The following is a 21,722-nucleotide window of genomic DNA, read 5'->3' as shown; positions in this document are numbered from 1 at the left end:
ATTTCAAATCCAAGGATAATGCTCATTCTGATATACTTGGGCAGTGGGTCTCAATCTTGGGAAGATTAAAAAAAATTTTTTAAAGTACAAATGGACTGCATCTCATCATAGATAATTACATCAGAATCTCCAGGAAAGGGAAGCTTAGGCATAAGAATGATGTTAAAAATTCCCCAGTTGATTCTTACCTGCAGCCAGGTGCAAGAACCACACACCAAGGGGGTATGGAGCAAGATAATTCACCTTTATAGAATGCCTACTCTGAGCCTAGCTTTTTCTTTCCCCCGCCTATATTCTATCTAATTTAATTTTTACACAATTCCTTAAAGCTTCATTTTTCCTATGAGGGAAAGCTGAGGCTCAGAAAACCTCAGTATGTTTCTGAAGATCATGCAGTAAAACTGGAATTTGAATGCAAATCTGTTTGGTTTCAAAGCACTTGCTCTTTCCACGTCTCCATGCTTCTTCCATTAGGTTTCTGAACCCAGGCTCCATCCTTAACCTTACTGTTGAGCAATTCTGGATCCCACCTGGCTTCCAAATCTGACCTGAACCTGTCATTCTAGCTTGGGCTGGAAGCATCATTTGTAGTCTCAGCATTTAGTTTCGTGGGAGAAAAAATGTAACAAGTGCTTCCTTAAGCTACTACCATTTATTCTGTGGAATTTGGGCAGCTCAGCCTGAGGCTGTTTTCAGAGCTAGGGGTCCGGAACAAACAGTGTGACCTTGCCTCTGAAGAATGTCTATGTTTAGACCACAGGAGTTTGGAGTTTTTTCTTTGGTCCCCAGGCAGTTCAAAGCAGTACAAAGGAGTTGTGGGGTCCAGAGTTCCTGATCCTGTGGGTTGTGGGCGCCTGGGTTCCTGCTTTGGCCACCATGGCACCACACTGACTTTAGCTCCTGTGGTCAGAATCGTGGGTGTCCATGAGATAACTAAGCAAACTAACAGAACCTTAGAGTTGGAATGGATCTCCAACTCAATCTAGTTGCAACCCCTGCCTAGGGCAAAAATGCCCACTCTAGCATCATTGTCAGAAAGGGAATTCAAACTCTGTTTAAATGCTTCCCAGGAGGCTGAGGTGGGCGGATCATGAGGTCAAGAGATCGAGACCATCCTGGCCAACCAACATGGTGAAACCCCATCTCTACTAAAAATACAAAAATTAGCTGGGTGTAGTGGTGCACGCCTGTAGTCCCAGCTACTAGGGAGGCTGAGGCAGGCGCATCACTTGAACCCGGGAGGCCAAGGTTGTGGTGAGCCAAGATCGCGCCACTGCACTCTAGCCCGGGTGACAGAGCAAGACTCCGTCTCCAAAAAAAAAAAAAAAAAAAAAAAAAAAATGCTTCCCAGGGATGAAAATGCATGATCTCTGCATTAATTGGCACATTGCTGGGCAGCCCTTGCAGCACAGAAGCTATTTTAAAATTGAGCTTACATATTGCTCCCTATAATTTTCAAGTTCCTTGGTTGGTTGATTTTCCTCAATCTTATCAAAGACTGGTTTCTATAAAGCTGATCCATCACCAAGTCATTTACGCAAGTCAGAGTGGCCTAAGCAAGGCTGGTTTCAGGCAAAATTATTAACAAGGTCTCCAGTGGACTTTATTTCCAGTACCCCTAACTATGCTGCTTTCCTTTAGGGACAGCTGCTTCTCACTCCCTCCAGTAAATCTTGCTGTCAGAAAAAGTTTGGAAACTCAGCCACTATCAGCTATAAATGACTAATAAAGCATGATTACCCCCCTCCGAGAGCAATTACACTTTATTAAGGAGGACGCCTTGAAAGGTTTAGCATAAAGGAACACATTTGAAATGAATGGTAGTCATCAGGCAGTTTGAGGGAGGGTAGGGAGGGGTAAGGCAACATAACTTCCCAATGCTTCTGACATCACCTCATGTAGGGACATCTGACACACCTCATGTAGGGACATCTGACACACCTCATGTAGGGACATCTGGTCACATGTCCCCACTTTGGGGCCGCTCCCTGGTGGGAGGCTGCTTCTGTCCTAACTGAACACTGGTGGTCTCATGCAAAGTTGGAGCAGAGCCTAAGGAGGTTAGATCCCTGAGTTATTTGAGGTCTAAGTGCAATAAAAAATGGCTTGTTTGCTAAAATTAGAGCCCTGTAGGATTTCAATGGCCACCCTGGGTTTGACTGATAATCTGTTTTAATTTTCTTCTCAAAGATGACACCTCCAACAGGGCAGTCTCCACTAGGCCGTTCCCGCTGCCAAAACAGGAGTCCGCGATCATTGGAGGGAAGTTTTCCTCAGAACAAAGAGCTATGTTTGTTAATGCAGGGCATAGACATTCCTTGAAAGGCTTTTTGTTCAAAACAGACAAGATCCCAGCCTGCCTTCCTGTAAGAGATGAAAATATCACAGCCTGCGGTGGTTGAGGGCGCCACAGAAACCAAACTTCTCAGCCCTGAGTTGCAGGGATGGCATGTGTGTTTTATATATTATTTACTGAGAAACCTGTCCAAACACTGCATTTTAGGAACTGCTAAGAAGCACTGATGAAAATGTGAGCACTGGAGGTGCAAAAGAACCTTTGAAACTAGGACACACTTTCCTTAGAGCCTACCTGGACTCTATGGGTGAGGCAGTTTGCATGTGCCACCCTCTCCTCATTCCAAATCAATTTTTCAACTTGGTTTAGACTCTGGGAAGCAGTGAAATTGGGGCTTTCAAATGAGCCTCTCAGTCCAGATGTGTCCATAATAGAAGCCACTGGGCAGTGGGGCATAATTAACAATCTCTCCCTCACTGAGACCACAGAATGGCATTAATTTTGCCAGCTAGGCTTGATGTGAATTGGCTAGAATGTCTGAGTAGATTTCCAGCTGCTGCTCATGTAGCTCTGGCTTCCAGCAGTATTTGCATTCCAAATAAAACGAGGCCTGAAATAGATGTGTGATACATGTTCAAAGCTATTTTTAATCAATGATCACTTGGTTAGCCGTGAAAGATTATCAGCAGGTCACAATCCATTTTGAATTTTGCTGTGTCCTGCAGAACTGATCTAAACACGCAGCGACTTCAGCTTCCCTTGCAATCCTTGTGCTTTGTCAGCTCTTTGGGTGAGGGGTAGGAGGGGAGTTAGGTGGGCTGTGGCAGCACAGATGTGCCACAGTGACGAGTACTGGAGCTGGAGGGCCATTTACTCAGGGTAAGGCTGTGTTTAAGTTGGCCCTGCTTCCCCAGAGAAACCTTGTGGCGCAATCATAAGACTGAAAACTCTGTCCCCTGAATGTCCCTCCTGAAACTCACCACGTTACTGTCCCGCAAGCCAGAGAAATGTTTGTTTCTTGTTTGCTAACCCCTGTCTAGCTGTAGGGAAGCTGTGGGCAGTGTACATTTCTTCATAGACAGTGTCTTACTGGAAGCTTGAAATTTCTGTGGGGACTGTTGCCAGTATCATTCTCTAGTTGTGTGTGTGTGTGTTTTTAAATAATAGCCCCTTACATTTACTTAGCACACTTACTATTTGCAAGCAAATCTATAATGTCATTTGCAAAAGGCATTTACATAGTATGAATATTTAAATACTTATAATTGCATATTAATTTTGTTAAACAGAATATGCAAATATTATTTTCCCCTCCTTTATTTCTCCCTTTTCTTTTTCTATAATGTGTTTTTCTTTTTGATCCAAGTTTTCTGACATACTTTTGCACATGCATTGCCAACTTTATTTCAGTTGCACTAAAGAGTCTTGATCCCGAGAACCATTAGCTTTAAGGCTTTATCTTTCTATTTAAAAAATAATAACCCACTGTCTTTTTCCCATAATATTAATTTAGCCCTCATTTTTATCCTTCCCAAATATTAATGTTTAGTTTCCAAAAGCTTTCTGCCGTGATTTATTTACAGCTTAGATGTGGCTTTGTCTTTTCTCAAAAAAGTTCTCATAAGCATTCTTTTCTGTGCTTAAATTTTATAAGGATCGATCTGTCTTTTCTGTCAAGAATACTTGATTGCTATGTAAATGAAATAAGAAGGTAGGAGCCCTGAGGTGAACATGGATCTCAGATACACTGTAAAAAAACAAAACAAAACAAAAACCACAGGTTGGGTGACCAACTGTCTCAGTTGCTTGGGACTGTCCTGGTTTTAGTACTGAAAATCCCATATTTTGGGAAACCTCAGTGTCAAACCAACAGGAATGGTTGATTACCCTAGCTCTTGGGGTGACCTCCATTGGGGTGACCTCCACAAGAAAGAGAGAAGATGCAACTGACCAAGAGGCATAGAGGAGATGCCTCCACTTTCTCTGGTTAAATCCTAAGGTGATTAAAGAGCATCTACTACTTCCCTGGTTTGTGCAGGGGCTAGTTTGCTATCATTTCTTCCTTTGTTTTTTCTAACCTCACCTCTCCTTTTATTTTATTTTTTTCACAATTTATCCCCATCATTTAGAAATCCTGCCTCTGTGTTTTGACCACAGCAGGCAGAACAGATCCCTAGAGGTAAACAAAGGAGAGTTTAGTAAGAAATTTCAATTCAGGGTAGAGGGAGTTGGAGATGGGAAACTGGGGAGGGGGTAGGGTAATGCATACACTGAATACATGAAACCTCCAATCTATGCTTATTTTAGTCAATAACTTATGTGCTACATTCCACATTCTTACAAACTTTTTTTTTTTTTTTTTTTTTTTGAGACAGAGTCGCCCTCTGTCACCCAGGCTGGAGTGCAGTGGCATGATCTCGGCTCACTGCAACTTCTGTCTCCCAGGATCAAGCAATTCTCGTGCCTCAGCCTCTTGAGTAGCTGGGATTACAGGCACCCACCACCACGCCTGGCTAATTTTGGTATTTTTCATAGACATGGGGTTTTGCCATGTTGGCCAGGCTGGTCTCGAATTCCTGACCTCCGGTGATCCGCCCGCCTCGGCTTCGCAAAGTGTTGGGATTACAGGCGTGAGCCACTGTGCCCGTCCTGAGTCCTACTTCTGATGCCGATCACAAGCCCCAAGTTATTTTGCCTGTGCTTCTCACTGAATGGCTGTAAATATGGGTTCCCACAGCTCACTCCTTGGGTTAGATTAATTTGCTAGAGCAGCTCACAGAGCTCAGGGAAACATTCACTTTCACCGGTTTATCATAAAGAATATTACAAATGATACAGATGAAGAGATGCATAGAGTGAGATATGGAGAAAGGCTACAGAGAAATTAATTATGGCTAGATTGTGAGATTTGTGAGAAAGAAATGAGTCTGGAGAGGAAAGTTACATGTCTCTGTGTGAATTTTTCTTTACAAAAATTACAAATGTATGGTATAGATCTTTTCTAGAAGCCTATTGTTTTTATAACAAAAGTGGTTAAAGCAAATTTGAAAAGTATGGAAAAGTATGAAAAGAAAATACGATAAGGCAGCTAGGTTTCAAAACCAAGTGCCATTCCCTGTGCAGTTTATATAACAACCACCACCATAACAGTGAACTTTGATTTAGTGCTGACTGTGGGCCGGGCACTATTCTAGAGGCTTTGTATTTAATAACCCATGTAGTCCTCAGGCAACTTCATGAGACAGGTGGTCTCGTGTTTCCTATGTTACAGATGAAGGAACTGAGGCACATAAAGGATGGGTTTCTTTTCCAAACACATGGCTGCTAAGGGGATCAATAGTGATTCAAACCCAGGCAACTGGACACTACTTCCCATATCTTATAATAATATACTATTGTATTAGACTTTCAAAACCTACTTTGGGCACCACATTTTCTGTACTAATATTTGGCACTGACATACTCACAGGTTTAGATGGAAGATGACATGCAAAATATTAGGGGTGTTTGGTATTAACTTATAAAATATAGAAATTGTTCTTCAGATTTCTCATCAATGAAAATGATTATATTGTTCTATATATCTCTATCTTTGGGGAAAGGAAACACTTCTAGTTATTAATTTTCCCAGTCCCATGGGCAGTTTACACACTGGTAACAAATGCCAGCACAGAACAAGACCAACTAACTATTGTTTTTAAGGTTTTATTTTGAAATAAGCTTAGACTTACAGAGGTGTAACAAAAACAGTACTGAGAGTTTACATATACCTTTCATCCAACTTCCCTAATGTTAACATCTTACATAACCGTGATACAATTATCAAAACTCAAAAATTGACATTGATACAGTACTACGAACTAAACTGCAGACTTTATTCAAATTTTACATTTTTCCACTAATGTCCCTTTCCTGGTGTAAAGTCTATTGTCTTTGTCTGTTTGTGCTGCTAGAATAAAATAGCTGAGACCAGGTCATTTATAAACAACAGAAATTTATTTCTCACAGTTCTGGAGGCTGGGAAGTCCAATATCAAGGTGCCGGCAGATTCCGTGTCTGGTGAGGGCCTGTTTCTCATTGATGGTGACATCTAGGTGTCCTCACATGGCAGAAGGAACAGAAAGGGCAAAAGGAGACTAAGCGTGTGTCCTTACATAGTGGAATAGTGGAAGAGGGTGAACCCACTCCCTGAAGCCCTTATATGAGGGCCCTAATCCCATCCATGAGAGCTGCATTCCTGTCAGTTTACCTCTTAAAATCCCTACCTCTTAATACGACCACATTGGCCATTCAGTTTCAACATATGAATTTTGGGGGACACATTCAGAGCCTAATACCTATCCAGGATCTCTCATTGCACTTAGTTTTCTCCAAATGTGTGACGGTTCCTCAGCCTTTCCTGGTCTTCCAGGATCTTCATACTTTTTGAACAGTCTGATCAGGTATTTTGTAGAATATCCCTCAATTTGGATTTACCTGATGTTTCCTCATGGTAAGATTGAGATTTTGCATTTAAGAGAGAAATACTGCAGGGGTTATGCACCCTTCTCAATACATCGTATCAGTGGGTACATGATTCAATATATTTTATTACTGGCGATGTTAGCCTTGACCACTCAGTTAAGGTGGCATCTGCTATGCTTCTCCATTGTATAGTAACTTTTTTTCCTTTATAAATAGTAAGTCATTTGCGGACAATATTTTGGGACTATGCAAATATTCTGTTCCTCTTCAAACTTTCACCCACTAATTTTAGCATTTATCAGTAGAAATTGCCTGCAGCAGTTATTACTGGTGTTCAAATGGTGTTTTTCTATTTCCTTCATTCCTTCTATATTTATTCATTGGAATTATTCTGTAAGGGAGAGTTGTCTCTTCTCTCTGTTTATTTATTTATTTTGTTATTTACTTATATCAGTATGGACTCATGGATATTTATTTGTTGTATAAGCTATAAACCAATACTATAGTTACGTATTTTGTTATATAAGTTCATCTAGTTTTGACCACTGGGAGCTCTTTTAGATTGGCTCTTGTCTCCTTTTGACATACCCACATTTTGTTTTGGGGCACCTCCTTATTTCTGGCACCCAAAGATGCTTTAGCCAACTGTGGTTTTGTTTTTGTTTTAAATTATTGGACTTCACTTTTAGAGCAGTTTTAAGTTTCCAGCAAAAGTGAGCAAGAAGTACACAGTTCCATACATGTCCTCAGTTTTCCCTATCATTAACGTCTCGCATTGGTGTGATACATTTGTTACCATTAATGGGCTGATATTGATACATTATTATTAAAGTCCATAGTTCACATTAGGGCTCACTCTTTGTTTTGTACAGTTCTACTGGTCCTGACAAATGCATGATGTCATGTATCCACCGTTACAGTATTATACAGAACAGTTTCACTGCCCTAAAAATCCCTTGTTCTCCCCCATTACTACACCCTCCCCTACCCCAAACCTCTAGCAAACACTGATGTTTCTATTGTGTGTGTGTTTTTTTTACTGTGATTTTAAGTTTTGCTTTTTCCAGAATATTTATATAGTCAGAATCATACATAGGTACCCTTTACGGACTGTTTTTATTTTCACTTGGAAATATGCTTTTATGATTCTTCCAGCTTTTTGTGGTTTGATAGTTAATTTCTTTTTCTTGATGAATAATATTCCATTGTCCAGATGTACCACAGTTTATTTACACATTCACCTATTGAAGGAATGTGCTTCCAAGTTTGGGTAATTATTAATAAAGCTGCTATAGATGTTCATGTGCAGGCTTTTGTGTTGAGATAAGTTTTCAACTCATGTGGGTAAATATCTAGGAGTACAGTTGTTGACTGGTATGGTAAGACTAGGTTTAGTTTTGTAAGAAACTGCCAAACTCTCTTCCAAAGTGGCTGTACTATTGTGCATTTCCAACAGCAATGAATGAGAGTTTCTGTTGCTTCACATCCTTATCAGCATTTGGTGATGTTAGTATTTTGAAGTTTAGCCATTCTAGTAGCTGTGTAGCAATTATGCTAGTTAACTGGTCAAATCTAATACAGATGCTATCTAAAATGTGTTATAAAGAATGTGACTTGAGAGTTGGATTTCCAGAATTGGAGAAAGAACCAAAGGAGAAGTAATGTTGAAAAAGAGGCTGGGGGCAAGTATCACCCCAGGATGGCAAGATCTACCTGAAAACACAAATAAAACTTGATTTTCAAATTTAAGGTCAAGACCAAGGAAAGGAAGTACACCAGTATTTTTTAGTATCTGGACATTTCTTTTCTTAATATAGTTATGTTGGTTCATTTTTTTTTTGGTTTGGTGAAATTCTTCAAGTACTCTTTTCAAAAAAGATAAATGGATAGTATATTTTCTGAGCCCGTGAATATCTGGGAATGCCCTCAAGCAGAGAAGACAAGTCTGTCAGAGTGGTGGAACATTGTATTTTTCTACCCAGTATCTTGGGTTTTTGGTTGAGGATGATTTTCTCTCCAGACCTCTGTATTTTTAGTGTAAATATCATTTCAGCGTGTACACATACCCAGAGCTGGTTAATTGTTATAACCTGTCCAAAAATACTTATCAAAACTGTGGGCATACACTCTAAATAGGGCCAATCATGGTCCTTGAATAAATTACCTGGATGGATTGTGAACTGTATGGATGTAGGGTTGGGCTCTCCGTGACCATTTTTCCTGTGATGTGAACAGGGTCCATCTATGGCAAGAGAGAATGAGGTTAACTTAAACAAAATAAAACAAACAAAAGACAGAAAGAAGTAGATCTGAGACAGGCAGAGAAAAAGAGGTGTAAACAGATAGATGATAGATAGACAGATAGACAGATAGACAGATAAATAGATGGAGGGAGAGAGAAAGAGAAAGTGGGAATGAGCCCTGGTGAATAGTTTGAGATCCTTAATCCAGCTGTGCTTGAAGTGTTACTTTTCGACTTCCCAATCATACAAGCCAATACATTTCCTTTTTTTAAAAGAAATTGTATGAGTGGTTTTTCTATGCTTTACGACTCAAAAATGATAGAATTGGTATTAGGGGTAGGCCATGGCTAGAGACAGACTCTACAATGAAGAGTTGGTTAAGTGTGGCGCAGGATGGTGAGCACTCCTATACCCTGGGCAGGAAAGTTGCCATTCCTTGTCATGCTGTTCTGAAACATGTGGCCAAATGGTCACCTGTTATTTCTTTGGACTCAGATCATGTGCCCACTGAGGCTAGAGCTTTAGGGGAATTGTCAAGAGTTCAGGATGTCTGCTTTTTGCATGTCTTTCAAGAAAAGAAAAAGCTTCAGTATAAATTGATCCCCCTGAAAGCAGGAAGGAAATAGTTTGTAACTTCATTAAGAGATGCCTTTCTCCCATTTGGATATGAGCAGTAATCTTAGACTGAGATTGTTCAGATAATCCTGCACCTGTTGGAACTGCAAAGGCCAATATCCCTGCCCCAAGCTGAAGTTAGTGTTGGCAGAGGCTGGGAGGTGGGAGACACAGTGGGGGATGTGGTTGGGACACAGGAGGAATTTCAGAAATCTGGAAGACTGATCCTTTAAGTCCCTCCCCACTCTCCTGCTCTCCTGTGAAGAACTTGCTGGTGGTAGAGGTAATTCAGTCCATAGTAAACAGCCAGCCAATGGGATTCAGTCTGGGCATACAGCTAGATTAGTTCTACCTGAACATCTTACTTAAGAATCATTTAGCTGAAGGCTAAGACCTGTTGCTAAGGGACAGATATGCAGAAGAGTCTGGTCCATAATCAAGGACATGACAAGACAAGATTTTCTGGTGTGTTCATTCATAGAAGTAGGCTCCAACAGTAGATGTCTGGAGTTTTAAAGGTGCAGAATTGCCAGATAAATGCCAACCCCAAGGAGCTTGGGGTTGTTATGTTTCTAAGGCAACAATAACAAAAGTAAGAGGGATGCTAAGGGGCAGGACCTCTAGAAGGGACCCCCTCCTGGCATTTGTTTCAGGCTCAGCTTTAAAGAATAATGAATTTGGGTGGTCTGCCCACAGAGCAAATCCTGGGGGCAGTCAGACTGGTTCCACTGTTAAGATGCAAATCCTTGCTATGCCATTCTGCAGAGCATGGTACATGCAGTGATATATGTCATGTCACCCTTTCTAAATGGAGTTTTAATTGGAGATATCCTGTTTTCCCTTCTCTACTGTGTAATGAAAGTGTAGGGGATTATTATGTTAATCATTTAAACTGCAGGTTGTTGGACCAAGAGGTACCATATCTGGATGTGAGAGCTGTGTGCATCACTGAGAGATCCTGGAAGTGGAGATGGGTTGCTGACTGTATGTGTTTCTGGGTTGTTTCATTTGGAGTAAGTGTGATTTGGGATATACATTAGTTGGACAAACATTAAGTCGAGGCACTTTTGAAATTAAATATGCAGAGATGTGTATGAATATGTGTTAAGCAGACATGGAGGGAAATGTATTAATTGTTGATGTTTGCTCTTATTGTCCATCCACCCTTTTTTCTGTGAAGGAACTGCCTCTCTCCCATCTCATTAGTTTCTTGTTGGACTGTTAATCACAGTGTATCCCCTGGCTGTAGGAGCATTGAATGAGCCAGGCATGACCATTAATGGTCCAACCTCTTATTCATGGTGATGGGACATGTTCTGAGTACAGGTAACCAGAAGATTTTCATGAGATTAAAATCTCATGGATGCATGAATCTATCTTCCATTTGAAACACGAACTAAAACAATGTGGGCTGGAAATGGTTTCTTTGGCCGTGTTTCTTAGGATAGGGAAAGAGTGTACACATGTGTTCATTAAAACCTATTGAACATCACAGCTTAGCCCAGCCTACCTCAAACACGCTCAGAACACTTACATTAGCTAAACTACAGTTGGCAAAATCATCTGGCAACACGGTATGGTTGACCCTTGAACAACACGGGTTTGAACTGCATGAGTCCACTTACATATGAATTTTCTTCCACCTCTGCCACCCCTGAGACAGCAAGACCAGCTCCTCCTCTTCCTCCTCTTCCTCCTCCTCCTCCTCAGCTTATTCAATGTGAAGATGACAAGGATGAAGATATTTATGATGATACACTTCCACTTACTTAATAGTAACTGTATCTTCTCTTCCTTATGATTTCTTAGTAAAATTTTGTTTCCTATAGATTATTGTAGGAATACAGCATATCATATATATAACATACAGAATGTATGTTAATCGATTACTTATGTTATTGTAAGCTATTGGTAGTTAAGTTTTAGGGGAGTCAAAAGTTATATGTGGATTTTCAACTGCACAGGAGTCAGTGTCTCTAACCCTTGTGTTGTTCAAGGGTCAATGTACTTTAAGTGGGAGAGAATGAGACAAATATAGAAAGAAAGGCAGAGACAGGATGAAGCAAGATTGGTGGGGAGGAAGAGAGAGCAGGAGAATGACATTATTTGAGCCCCTGGATCCAGCTGTACCTAAACTTACATTGGAAGATCTGTGAGCCAATGTATTCATTTATTTCCCCTAATGCCAGTTTGAACTGATTTTCCTTGCATTTGCAACTAAAAGAGTCATAAGAGCTAGGTATGAAATCTTGAACGACAACGTTTGCCCTCAAAATTCTGTACATTTTGCTTAATTTCCTTCTGACATATAATAATAGAAAGGAAAATTCTGAGAGCAGCCTGACTTTCCCTTCTTTATATGCAATGTACTATTCCTGTCTGGATGCTTAAAGAGTTTTTTTATACTCATATTAAATCTCTTCCAAGAATGCACTTAGCTGCAGGTATTTTACACACATACACACACACACAAAATCTGAAATATTGTAAGCTCTTTGAATCTGCATACTTGAGACATTTTTCAATTCATGATTTTTAAAACATTATGTCTTTGATTATGGTTTCCATTCCATTGGCTTTGATTTCTTTTACCTATAATTCATAAGTTGGACCTTCATCCATTGAAGAAGGTATGAAAAATAATATTCTGATAGCTTCCAAAAGCAGTAGCTAGCCAGTAAAGGTCAACTATCCCTCTTCTGGGTTGAAACAGACCTGGCATTCTTATTCCAGGGAGCCGGATTGTTTAGAGAAATGAATGGTCTTTGTACCTTTTTTCAGATGGGCTGTCTTTCTGTTCAGGCAGAATAACACAAGGGGTTACCAACTGCACTCCTAGCACAGTTCCATTAGTATGGTGGTTTGCGAAAATGTCTGAGCTTTCAGAGTGGTGTGTTTTTATTTTTTCCCCCTTCATATTCATAGATGTTTTAAGAGAAATTTTAGAGGGACTGTGAAATGCTATTTAAAGTTAGAAGTCTTCTGTTGACTTAAGAGCCAGCCAGCCAAAGTATCATGTAATTTGTGTTTTCAACATTCACTTAATTAATCAATTCACAATCCAGCATTATTGAGCACCTTTTATGTGCCAGACCCTATGCTTACTAGGCTATAAAGTTGAGTAAGAAGCTATTCTAAGTCTTAAGGATCTAGCAATCTAGAGGGTAGACAGACGTGTGAAACAATCAATAACTTGGTGAGCTTATGATATACATAGTTCTCTGAGAGCAATTTGGGGAAGGCTTCACAGAGGAGGTGACAGACATCTGTATCACACTTTGTAGAATCAGCGGTTTACCAAATAGATGAGGAAGTGGCGTTGGTGTGTTATTCTATCATTGGTCTCTGTCCTTTCAATGGGAGTGTGATTGGGCTCAGTCTGCATACTGATGATTCTTTTCAAAATTTTACCCCACTGCTTTCAAATTTCAAAGTGTTTTCTTATGACTGACAGATCTGTGTGCCATGCACAATGTATGGGATTACATGGGCAGCTTTGTCTTTCTCTTCGTTAGTTTAACTTCTCTTTCTCTCCACTTACTGGCCATAGGGATGCTGTGTTCTTACACATTTTTTTTTTTTTTTGAGACGGACTCTCACTCTGTCACCCAGGCTAGAATGCAGTGGCGTGATCTTGGCTCACTGCAACCTCTGCTTCCTGGGTTTAAGCAATTCTCTTGCCTCGGCCTTCCCAGTAGCTGGGATTACAGGCATGCTCCACCAGGCCCAGCTAATTATTTTTTGTATTTTTAGTAGAGACGGGGTTTCACATGCTGGCCAGGCTGGTTTCAAACTCCTGACTTCGTGATCCACCCGCCTTGGCCTCCCAAAGTGCTGGGATTACAGGCGTGAGCCACCGCACCCAGCTTCTTACACATTTTAATCGTTTATCTATTGCAACCTATATTTATGTTAAGTTTGAAGAGAAATAATAACTTATATAAGCAGAGAATGTGAAAGTTTAAGGATAATCTAGTCTAATCTCTTAATCTCTACTACTATTTTATAGCTGGCAAAGTCACACTGCTGAGTAGGAACTAAGCAGGAATAATGGTAATGATGATGACGATTGAATAGTACCAGCAATTTATAAGACTTTTTCACAAACATCATGGCGTTTAATGTTCCCCCAAATCCTCGGAGCTTAATATTATTATGATGCCCTCTTTACCAGTAAGGAAATTAAAGTTTAGCAATGTTAAAGTATTTGTTTGAAGATATTATCTTAAATCTCTGGACTTTCAGTCCAGCACTTTCTCTACTACTCAATTAAACTTCATTCTTTTTTGTTTGTGCAAATGAAATGTAGTTAAAAATACTTTCCAAACTAGGATTATCTTTTAAAAAAATTTATGAGAAAATACATACATGGTATTTAGCACCAATACTTGATTTCCTATATTTCTCATAGCCTGTATCAAAAGTATATCTTCCCATAATACACTGCTTTGTGTTATTGTCTAGTTTGTGTTTACATGGTTTGTCTTCTCTGAGCAAAAGCTTTTTCCCTGCTCAAAATCTAGTAAATTTTCTTTCTCACCCCTTCTTTGCAACTTGTCTTAAGTTCACCGCCTGTCTATGGCAGACTGCCAGATTTCATTTATCATGCTGTTGGCTATGGTTATCAGGCATTGCAGCAGGATTTTGGCAAAAATCTCATAAATAGTGTGTAGCAATGTCAGTGGTCTCTGCTACTAATACTTTCCTTCTCTTCCTTTTAAAGTAATGCTTCGACCTCTTGTTTTATTGGTGGACCATTTCACCTTTCTCACATGTGGCAGAGAAGCTCTTCTCATTTAGTAGAAGCAGATCCTGAACTTTTCATTGTCAAAGGTACTTCCCTTCTTCAGTAATTTCGTCTTGTTGCTCCCTAAATCCCTTGCTCCTTTAGTTTCCATTAGGATCTCTTAACAGAGTTGTGCAGTGTTGAATACTGGTCATAGGCTTCAGATTTAGGGTCCTGTCTTCAAATCCTGGCCCCATCACTGTCTGGTTGGGTCATCTTAGGCAAACTTCTCTGAGCCTCATCTGTAAAATGAGATCACATTGTACATACCTACCTGGTAGAATTGAGAAGATGGAATTAGAAGAGAAATTAAATTGCCTAGAATAGTGCTAGACACATTATAATGGCTACTAGGAAAAAAATGTTAATTTCCACATGTACTATTCCTGTAAATAACTCTTCCGCTGAAGTTTCTCTTTGCTGCCATGCCAACCACTCAGTTGGAGGTCACAAAATCACCAATGCCCTCTCACTTTTGGAACATTCTAAGTCAGCTATTTTGTTTCTTTTTACTTAACTTGTATATTTCTTGAGCACCTTGATTCACCTATATCTCTTTTTAAACATTTTTGCTCATTCTTTTCCTGAAGAGTTTTTAGGACCTCCAACTCTGGCATTTTAGATTGGAGCCAATAGTCCCTCTGGGCCATTCCTCTGACATTTTTAGTCATGTCCTAGTTTCATAGTAGTTTGCTAACTCCACATGTAGTCTGATAAACTAATTTCCAAAAAAAGTGAATTTTCAGTATGTTTGTGGAAAAATTGGTATCTGTCACTTTACAGTGATATGTTCTGATAGTTCTATTGGCTCATTACTCATTTTTTCTAAGTTCTTAGAAAGAGCATTTTAATAAATATCGTATTATTTATTATTTTGTATTATTTATATTAACTCAAAGCCTGTGATTGATTACTTTTCATCTTATCTCCTTTAGTCGAGAGGCAGGCAAGATCCCCTTCCAGTCCTAATGCTTGTTTCTGTATTAGGGAAATGTACCATTTTACAAATATTTATTGAAAACAACTATAAACAAATTCTAGGATTTAGGTACACAAATAAGGATTCAGGTAAATAAAATATTGTCGATCCTTTAAGGAACACACAATAAGTAAGTTGTCCCTTTCTTACGTCTTTATAAGATATTCATATCTTTTTATTTTTATATCATGAACCTTGGCTTCCTACACAAATGAGCATATAGGCCTATCTCCTTGGAAGAATTCTCACCAACCAGGATTATTCTAGGGCCTACATTAAGAATTAGTTGGTTCCCAAAAGAAGTGGTTTGTCATTTGTGTGTAATATTTGCATGACCCTGTTTTGAAAAGATGTTTCATTTTGAGTTAAAACGCTGCGGTTACAAATGAGAGTGGACTAACTGCTTCATGTTTAGCGACCAGCATTACTATAGATTCCCTATTCCAGAAACATGCAGCCAGAAGTGAGCTGACAGCTAAATGAAACAGAGATGAGGAAAAGAAGAATCCCAAAAAATCTTCTAAGACAGTAATAGCCCCCATCTGGAATTTCCTTCTCTTTTGCAGGAGCTATTGCAGTTAATTAGAGTGCGGCAGGACCAGAGGGAGCTCTGGTTTGCATGATGAGAGTTGATGGATACTCCAAATCTGCCCATGTTCGGGGAGGCCTTTGAGTTAGGGCATGGAAAGGCCCCTGTCAAAATAGAAATGTTTAGTCATAGAATTTTATTGCTGCAAGAGATTGTACAGATCATTATACCACGGAGGCTCCCAAGCTTTTTCAAGTATAAGAATCTCTTTTCAACATCAACATTTTCTGGATTCTCAAATAGTTGTACTAACTTATACCATCCATGGATTGAAAAGGTGTATAATGACAATATGCTGCTACAAATTCAAGAATCATTTTATATAAATTTAAGCTTTATGAATTAGAACAGCAATTACACATATTTGAAAGAAATAGCTATTCCTATATTCCTACATGAGTGAGACATGATATGTATGGATTTGGAAATCTCGTGGATTTGGAGGCCCCTAGGGATTTGCACCTTGGGAAACCATGGATCTAATCTAATCTCATGTTTTAACATATAAATTAAATATGGTTCATGGATATTAAGTGATCTTCCAAGACACAAATTGCTGGTGGCAGAGTCCAAGTCATTGACACCTTTTCCACTGTACCACAGCTGTCTTAAACTTTTCTGAAATTATTATTCATCCAGATCAGCAGAGGGAATTATCATAAATGTACTAGCTCAGAGAAAATTATGATGTACTTACCATACATGGGAGGACATGCTTTTATATTTAACAACAACAGCAAAAAAACCCTTTAAGTTAATTAGATTGTGAATAGAATTCTTGCATAACTTGTCCCAATTGAAAATTAAATATTTCTTGAGGATTTCAAGGAGTCAGAGGCCTATGTTAGGTACTTTTTAAACCATAGAGTAAACGTGGAAAATACTGTATTAAATCTCTGGTTATAGATAATAACCACTACACACACACACACACACACACCAGGGAAATTTTTGAAAATCTTAAAAATTATGAACTTTTGGCAATGAATGGGCACAAAAGTCAGCAAGAATGGACATCTTTAACTTCTGCCAATTCAAGAGAAGCAGTTCTGGTTGCCAAGTTGAGAAAAGAAATGAGAAAATCATCTGCCAAATAATACATTATAATATTGGCAGACATAGAAGGAGGAGTGTGTCAAAGATATTAAAAAGCTGTTTAGTGTTAGAATGACTCGATTCAGCTGGGGAAAAATGAAAAGAACAATTGATACTTCTTAGATATTTTTTAATATTTAGATACAAGGGATGTTTCAAGAGTAGCCAGGTCTTCAGCCAGGTTTTCTCTGAGTGATTCATATGAAGTTAAAGTTGCTAAACTGAATGCTGATCAAATTCATGATCTCTCTGGACAAACCATTTCTCCCAGTACTGAACTGGTTTAGAAAACGTCAGAGGTTCAACAGATTGACCATAGGCCTCTCTTGATCTGGATGACCTTGGAGATTCTGGGTTGATTTTGATTCCCATAAAAATCTGGGTCATTTTGAGGTAGATCCTGGGTAGTTCAATCATTTCTTTTATGTGGATATTGTAATCATGTGCGTTCATTCAGTCAGCTCCAACAGTGTCTTAAGAAGGTCAAGGCTACTTATCTAGATATTATATGTCCATTCTCCCTGGATAGAGGATCTATCTTATGATAAAAGTTTGCTATTTTCATCCCAATCAAATGATCCAAAACCATGAATTTCAAAAGGAATCTTGGGGTGGGGGGATAGTGCCAAACATGCACAAATCCTCTGCCATCACCAGAAGATGTAACTCAACCTGTGTGGTCTTTGGGGGACAGCACATCTGAGTCTTAGAGAAGCAAAGAGTAGCTATAATTGGTGTTGACAGAAATGCTGTGCAAACAGACCTCAATTAATTAAAAATTAATTCTGTAGCCCCTACTGCTAAATATAATAAAAATGGGGTCCAGGGAGTATTGCTTTGCATCTGAGTTCCCCTACCCTCTAATTCCCAAGACTCTCAGGAGTCTCAGGGAGGAAACAGTGTTTACCATGGAGCAGAAATCCTTTCTCTTCCCATTACCTCTCCCAATAGTGCTGCAGTGCTGGCAGCCATCCCGAGAAGGCTCTGAAGAGTGGGCTGGTTAACAGGAGTGTTTTCACTGCAGGCAGACTCGGTTGCCTTGGTGAAGTCCCCGTGCATCTGAAGAGTGGCTCATCTGTTCCTGCCTGGGGATCACTTGTGCTCATCCAGGCATGGCCCCCACAAGAAATCTGGGAGAATGGCGAGCTGGTGCCAGCTGAACTGTGAACCTCTAAGAATAAGTGAATAAAACGATTTTATGCACTACAATTCCAGGAGGACTAATTCTTGAAGTAAAAGTACTTGGAGAAGAGTTCTGGGTATTAGGGGCTGGGACAGGAATGGCAGTGGAGAAGGAGGAGGGAAAAGGGGAGAGTAGGGCCAAGCAGTGAGGTGACTTGAGATAAGTGGGGTGAGAGATTCTTAGCAGTTGCCTTGGGTGGGAAACTTTGGAGACAGTCATCTGAAAAGAGTTTTCATGATGTAGCCTTTATATATGCTATGAAAAATCTTGCCCTGCTCCTCCAAGAAAATCACACTGAAGACCTACATTCTGCTCTGTTGGGTGGTGGGAGTAGTAGCCATATGTGGCTATTGAGCTCTGGCATGTGGCTGGCCCCAGTTGAGATGCACAGCTAGTGTAATATACACACTGGATTTCAAAGACTTAGGATGAAAAAAAGAATGTAAAATATCTGTCTCACTGGCAATTTTTTTTACATTGAATTTGTTGACAATTTTTTTACATTGAATATGTTAAAATTTTTATATATTGGATTAAAGTATATTAAAGTTAATTTTACCTGCTTCTTTTTACTTTTTCTTTTTTTTCAAAAAAAGTAAGGCCAGGTGCAGCAGCTCACTCCTGTAGTCCCAGCACTCTGAGGGGCCAAGGTGAGAGGATCACTTGAGCCCAGGACTTTGAGACTAGCCTGGGCAACATGGTGAAACCCTGTCTTTACAAAAAATACAACAAACAATTAGCTGGGCGTGGTGGCACGTGCCTATAGTCCTAGCTACTTTTGAAGCTGAGGTGGGAGGATTGCTTGAGCCCAGGAAGACAAGTCTGCAATGAGCTGAGATCACACCACTGCACTCCAGCCTAGGTGACAGAGTAAGCCCTGTCTCAAAAAAAAAAAAAAAAAAAAAAAAAAAAAAAAAGGGTTACTAGAAAACAAATTACAAATTTTTTTGGTATTAATTTTTTTATTGGATAGAATTGATCAACATCATTCTTTGCTTCTGGAGTTAGATTTGTGTTTGTTTTGGATTGGTGTTGATGATGACACAGAGTTATACAAGCAAACACCCACACCCATGTCTATCAATGGCCAAAAAGGAAGGATCGGGGGAGACGATAAATCTCAGGGCCCAGAAGGAGCCTTTGTCTGCAGCCTTTGGTAAGCATGTGTGTGTGCAGAGACCTGCAGACATTCAGAAAGAGTTGAAATCCAGGAGAAATGGTGCCTGCCCTTAAATACATCAAAAGGAGACAAGTTCCCCTGTAAGAATAGAATTTGTGTTAACAGAGAAATTTCATGAGACAAAGATTGGATATAAAAGGAATGCCCGAGTGAGAATGGAGAGAGGATGTGGCCTTCTTGAATGTAAACATCACAGGTCTTCTCTCAGTAAGAATGCCTAGGAGGGAGGAGAAAGGGGGAAGAGGAGAGTGGGGAGGGGAATGGAGGAGAGGGGAGGAACCAGACAGAACTGAATGGAGAAAGCAGAACAAGACGCATGGTTTGTGTGGTTTGTAACAGATCTTGTGAAGCAACGATCACTCCATGGCACAGAAATCCTCTGTGACACCAGTGCAAGCAAAGCAGAACACAGCTTTCATGAATGCTCAGTAGCTGCAGTGTTGAGTTTATTTATTTGAAAATTGCTTTGGATGGCCCTAATCCTTTGTCAAAACAGGACTGAGAAGAAAGGAGTATTTGCATAACTGATGAGGTAAAATGGCTCCAGGGCTTCTCAAGGTGTGTCATGTTTCCTGTGGATGTGCCCTTTAGTGCTCAGCTGTGGCCCTGGAGGGGTCCCCACCTTCATGCCTGGTGTGGTATGATGATACGGCATTACATATAACTCCACTATCCAGAGCGCAATTGGGCCCTTCAATTAACCACATAGTACGTTTTATTTCACAATAAGGCAAGAAACGATGCTCATTCCAAAGAGTTAGTAGAAACACATAAAACCTGTCAACAGAGTGCAGCCCATGCCTGGGATCCGAACAAATTCAGTTCAATTTCTTATCCTATAACTCCTGTATCTTTAGGACAGGAAAGTGAAAATGAATGTTCTCAATAATGACCTGAGGCATTGCAAGGGTCTGAAGTGCCTCACAAATCATCAAAGAAAGATTAAATTATGTCCCTTACTCACCAAAGCCAAAAAGTGAACTAATAATATATTTTAGAAACCATTGCTCCGGGAGCTGAAACTGAAAACATGGTAGTGTTTAACCCCAGCTTAACTAGAACATCTAAGTAACCAAAGGCCCCACAATTAAAGCCTTACAGTTAATTCTGTTGCAGAATTTCTGCCCCGTAGTTCTGCTAAATCCGGGTTCTTGTGTCATGACCAGGAAAAGTTAGGCACGTAGACACATTGAAAGGTGAGGGGAATGGAATTTATTAGGCAAAAAGGGAAAAAGAAAACAACTCTCAGCAAAGTGAGAGGGGTTCCTGCTAACAGGCTCCCACCTCACAGATTGAATACCAACCCACCACACAGGAACTGGAGAGGAACTCCCCCGTGCAAACTACAGTAACTTCCATGGTTCCACCCTGTTCTCCCTGTGCACAGGCCTGTCGGAGATTCTCCAGGGACCCACCCCCTTATCTGCCTCCTGCATCTATGAATTCTTTTGCATATTGATAATAGGTATGAAAAACCCTTATATGTTAGGTATTCTTCGAGGCAAAGTTGTTAACACCACCAGCCTGGCAGACCAGCTGCACTGGCATCACCTGGGACTAGTTGGAAGTGCAAATTCTCAGCGGACCCTCTCCAGTTCCCCCAAATGTACTAGATGGAACAGCATTGTGGCAACATCTCCAAGGGATTCATTTGCACACTGAAGTTTGAGAAGCATTGGTGTAGAGGTGGGGAATTAATCAGTCTCTTGGAAAGGAAGGAACCCCCTTTCCTTGAACAGGACTTTTTTTGGGGATACAGTTTCTTTAATGCTTACTTTGTGTTCTAGGGACTGTGCAAAGAACTTTACATGACTTACCTCATTTTAATCCTTATAATAGTCCTATGGAGTAAGTATCAAAATTAATTCCATTTTACAGATAAGAAATTGAGATACAAACCCATTAAGCAATTTGCCCAAACTCATACATATTAAGCACTTGAACCAGGAGTCAAATCTAAACTGCTACTCTGGGCAGGAATTATTTGGTCTTTCTTCCTCAGGTTTTAAGCCATCTACAAGGTGGGCAGATACAGAGTTCTGTGGGTCTTACCCCCATGAGTTTTCTCTATCTTCTCCAGAAAGCCTGGAATTCTCTGCTTGAAATTCCCGCAGAATTTAGATGGTGAAATGACTTCCCAAAGTCACTCAGTTAATGGCGAAGTCCTGAGTGGAGTGTAGACTTTCTGACATTTTGCGTCATATGTTGCAATCAGAAAATACTGAAAAGTAGAACTGAGACCATAAAATTGATTTGAAATTCCAACTTTCAGAAATACTATCTGTAAGCTTA

Source organism: Gorilla gorilla, chromosome 12 (assembly GCF_029281585.2).
Source record: "Gorilla gorilla gorilla isolate KB3781 chromosome 12, NHGRI_mGorGor1-v2.1_pri, whole genome shotgun sequence".
In the NCBI taxonomy this organism is placed as follows: domain Eukaryota; kingdom Metazoa; phylum Chordata; class Mammalia; order Primates; family Hominidae; genus Gorilla; species Gorilla gorilla.
Note: the sequence above shows the minus strand (reverse complement) of the source record.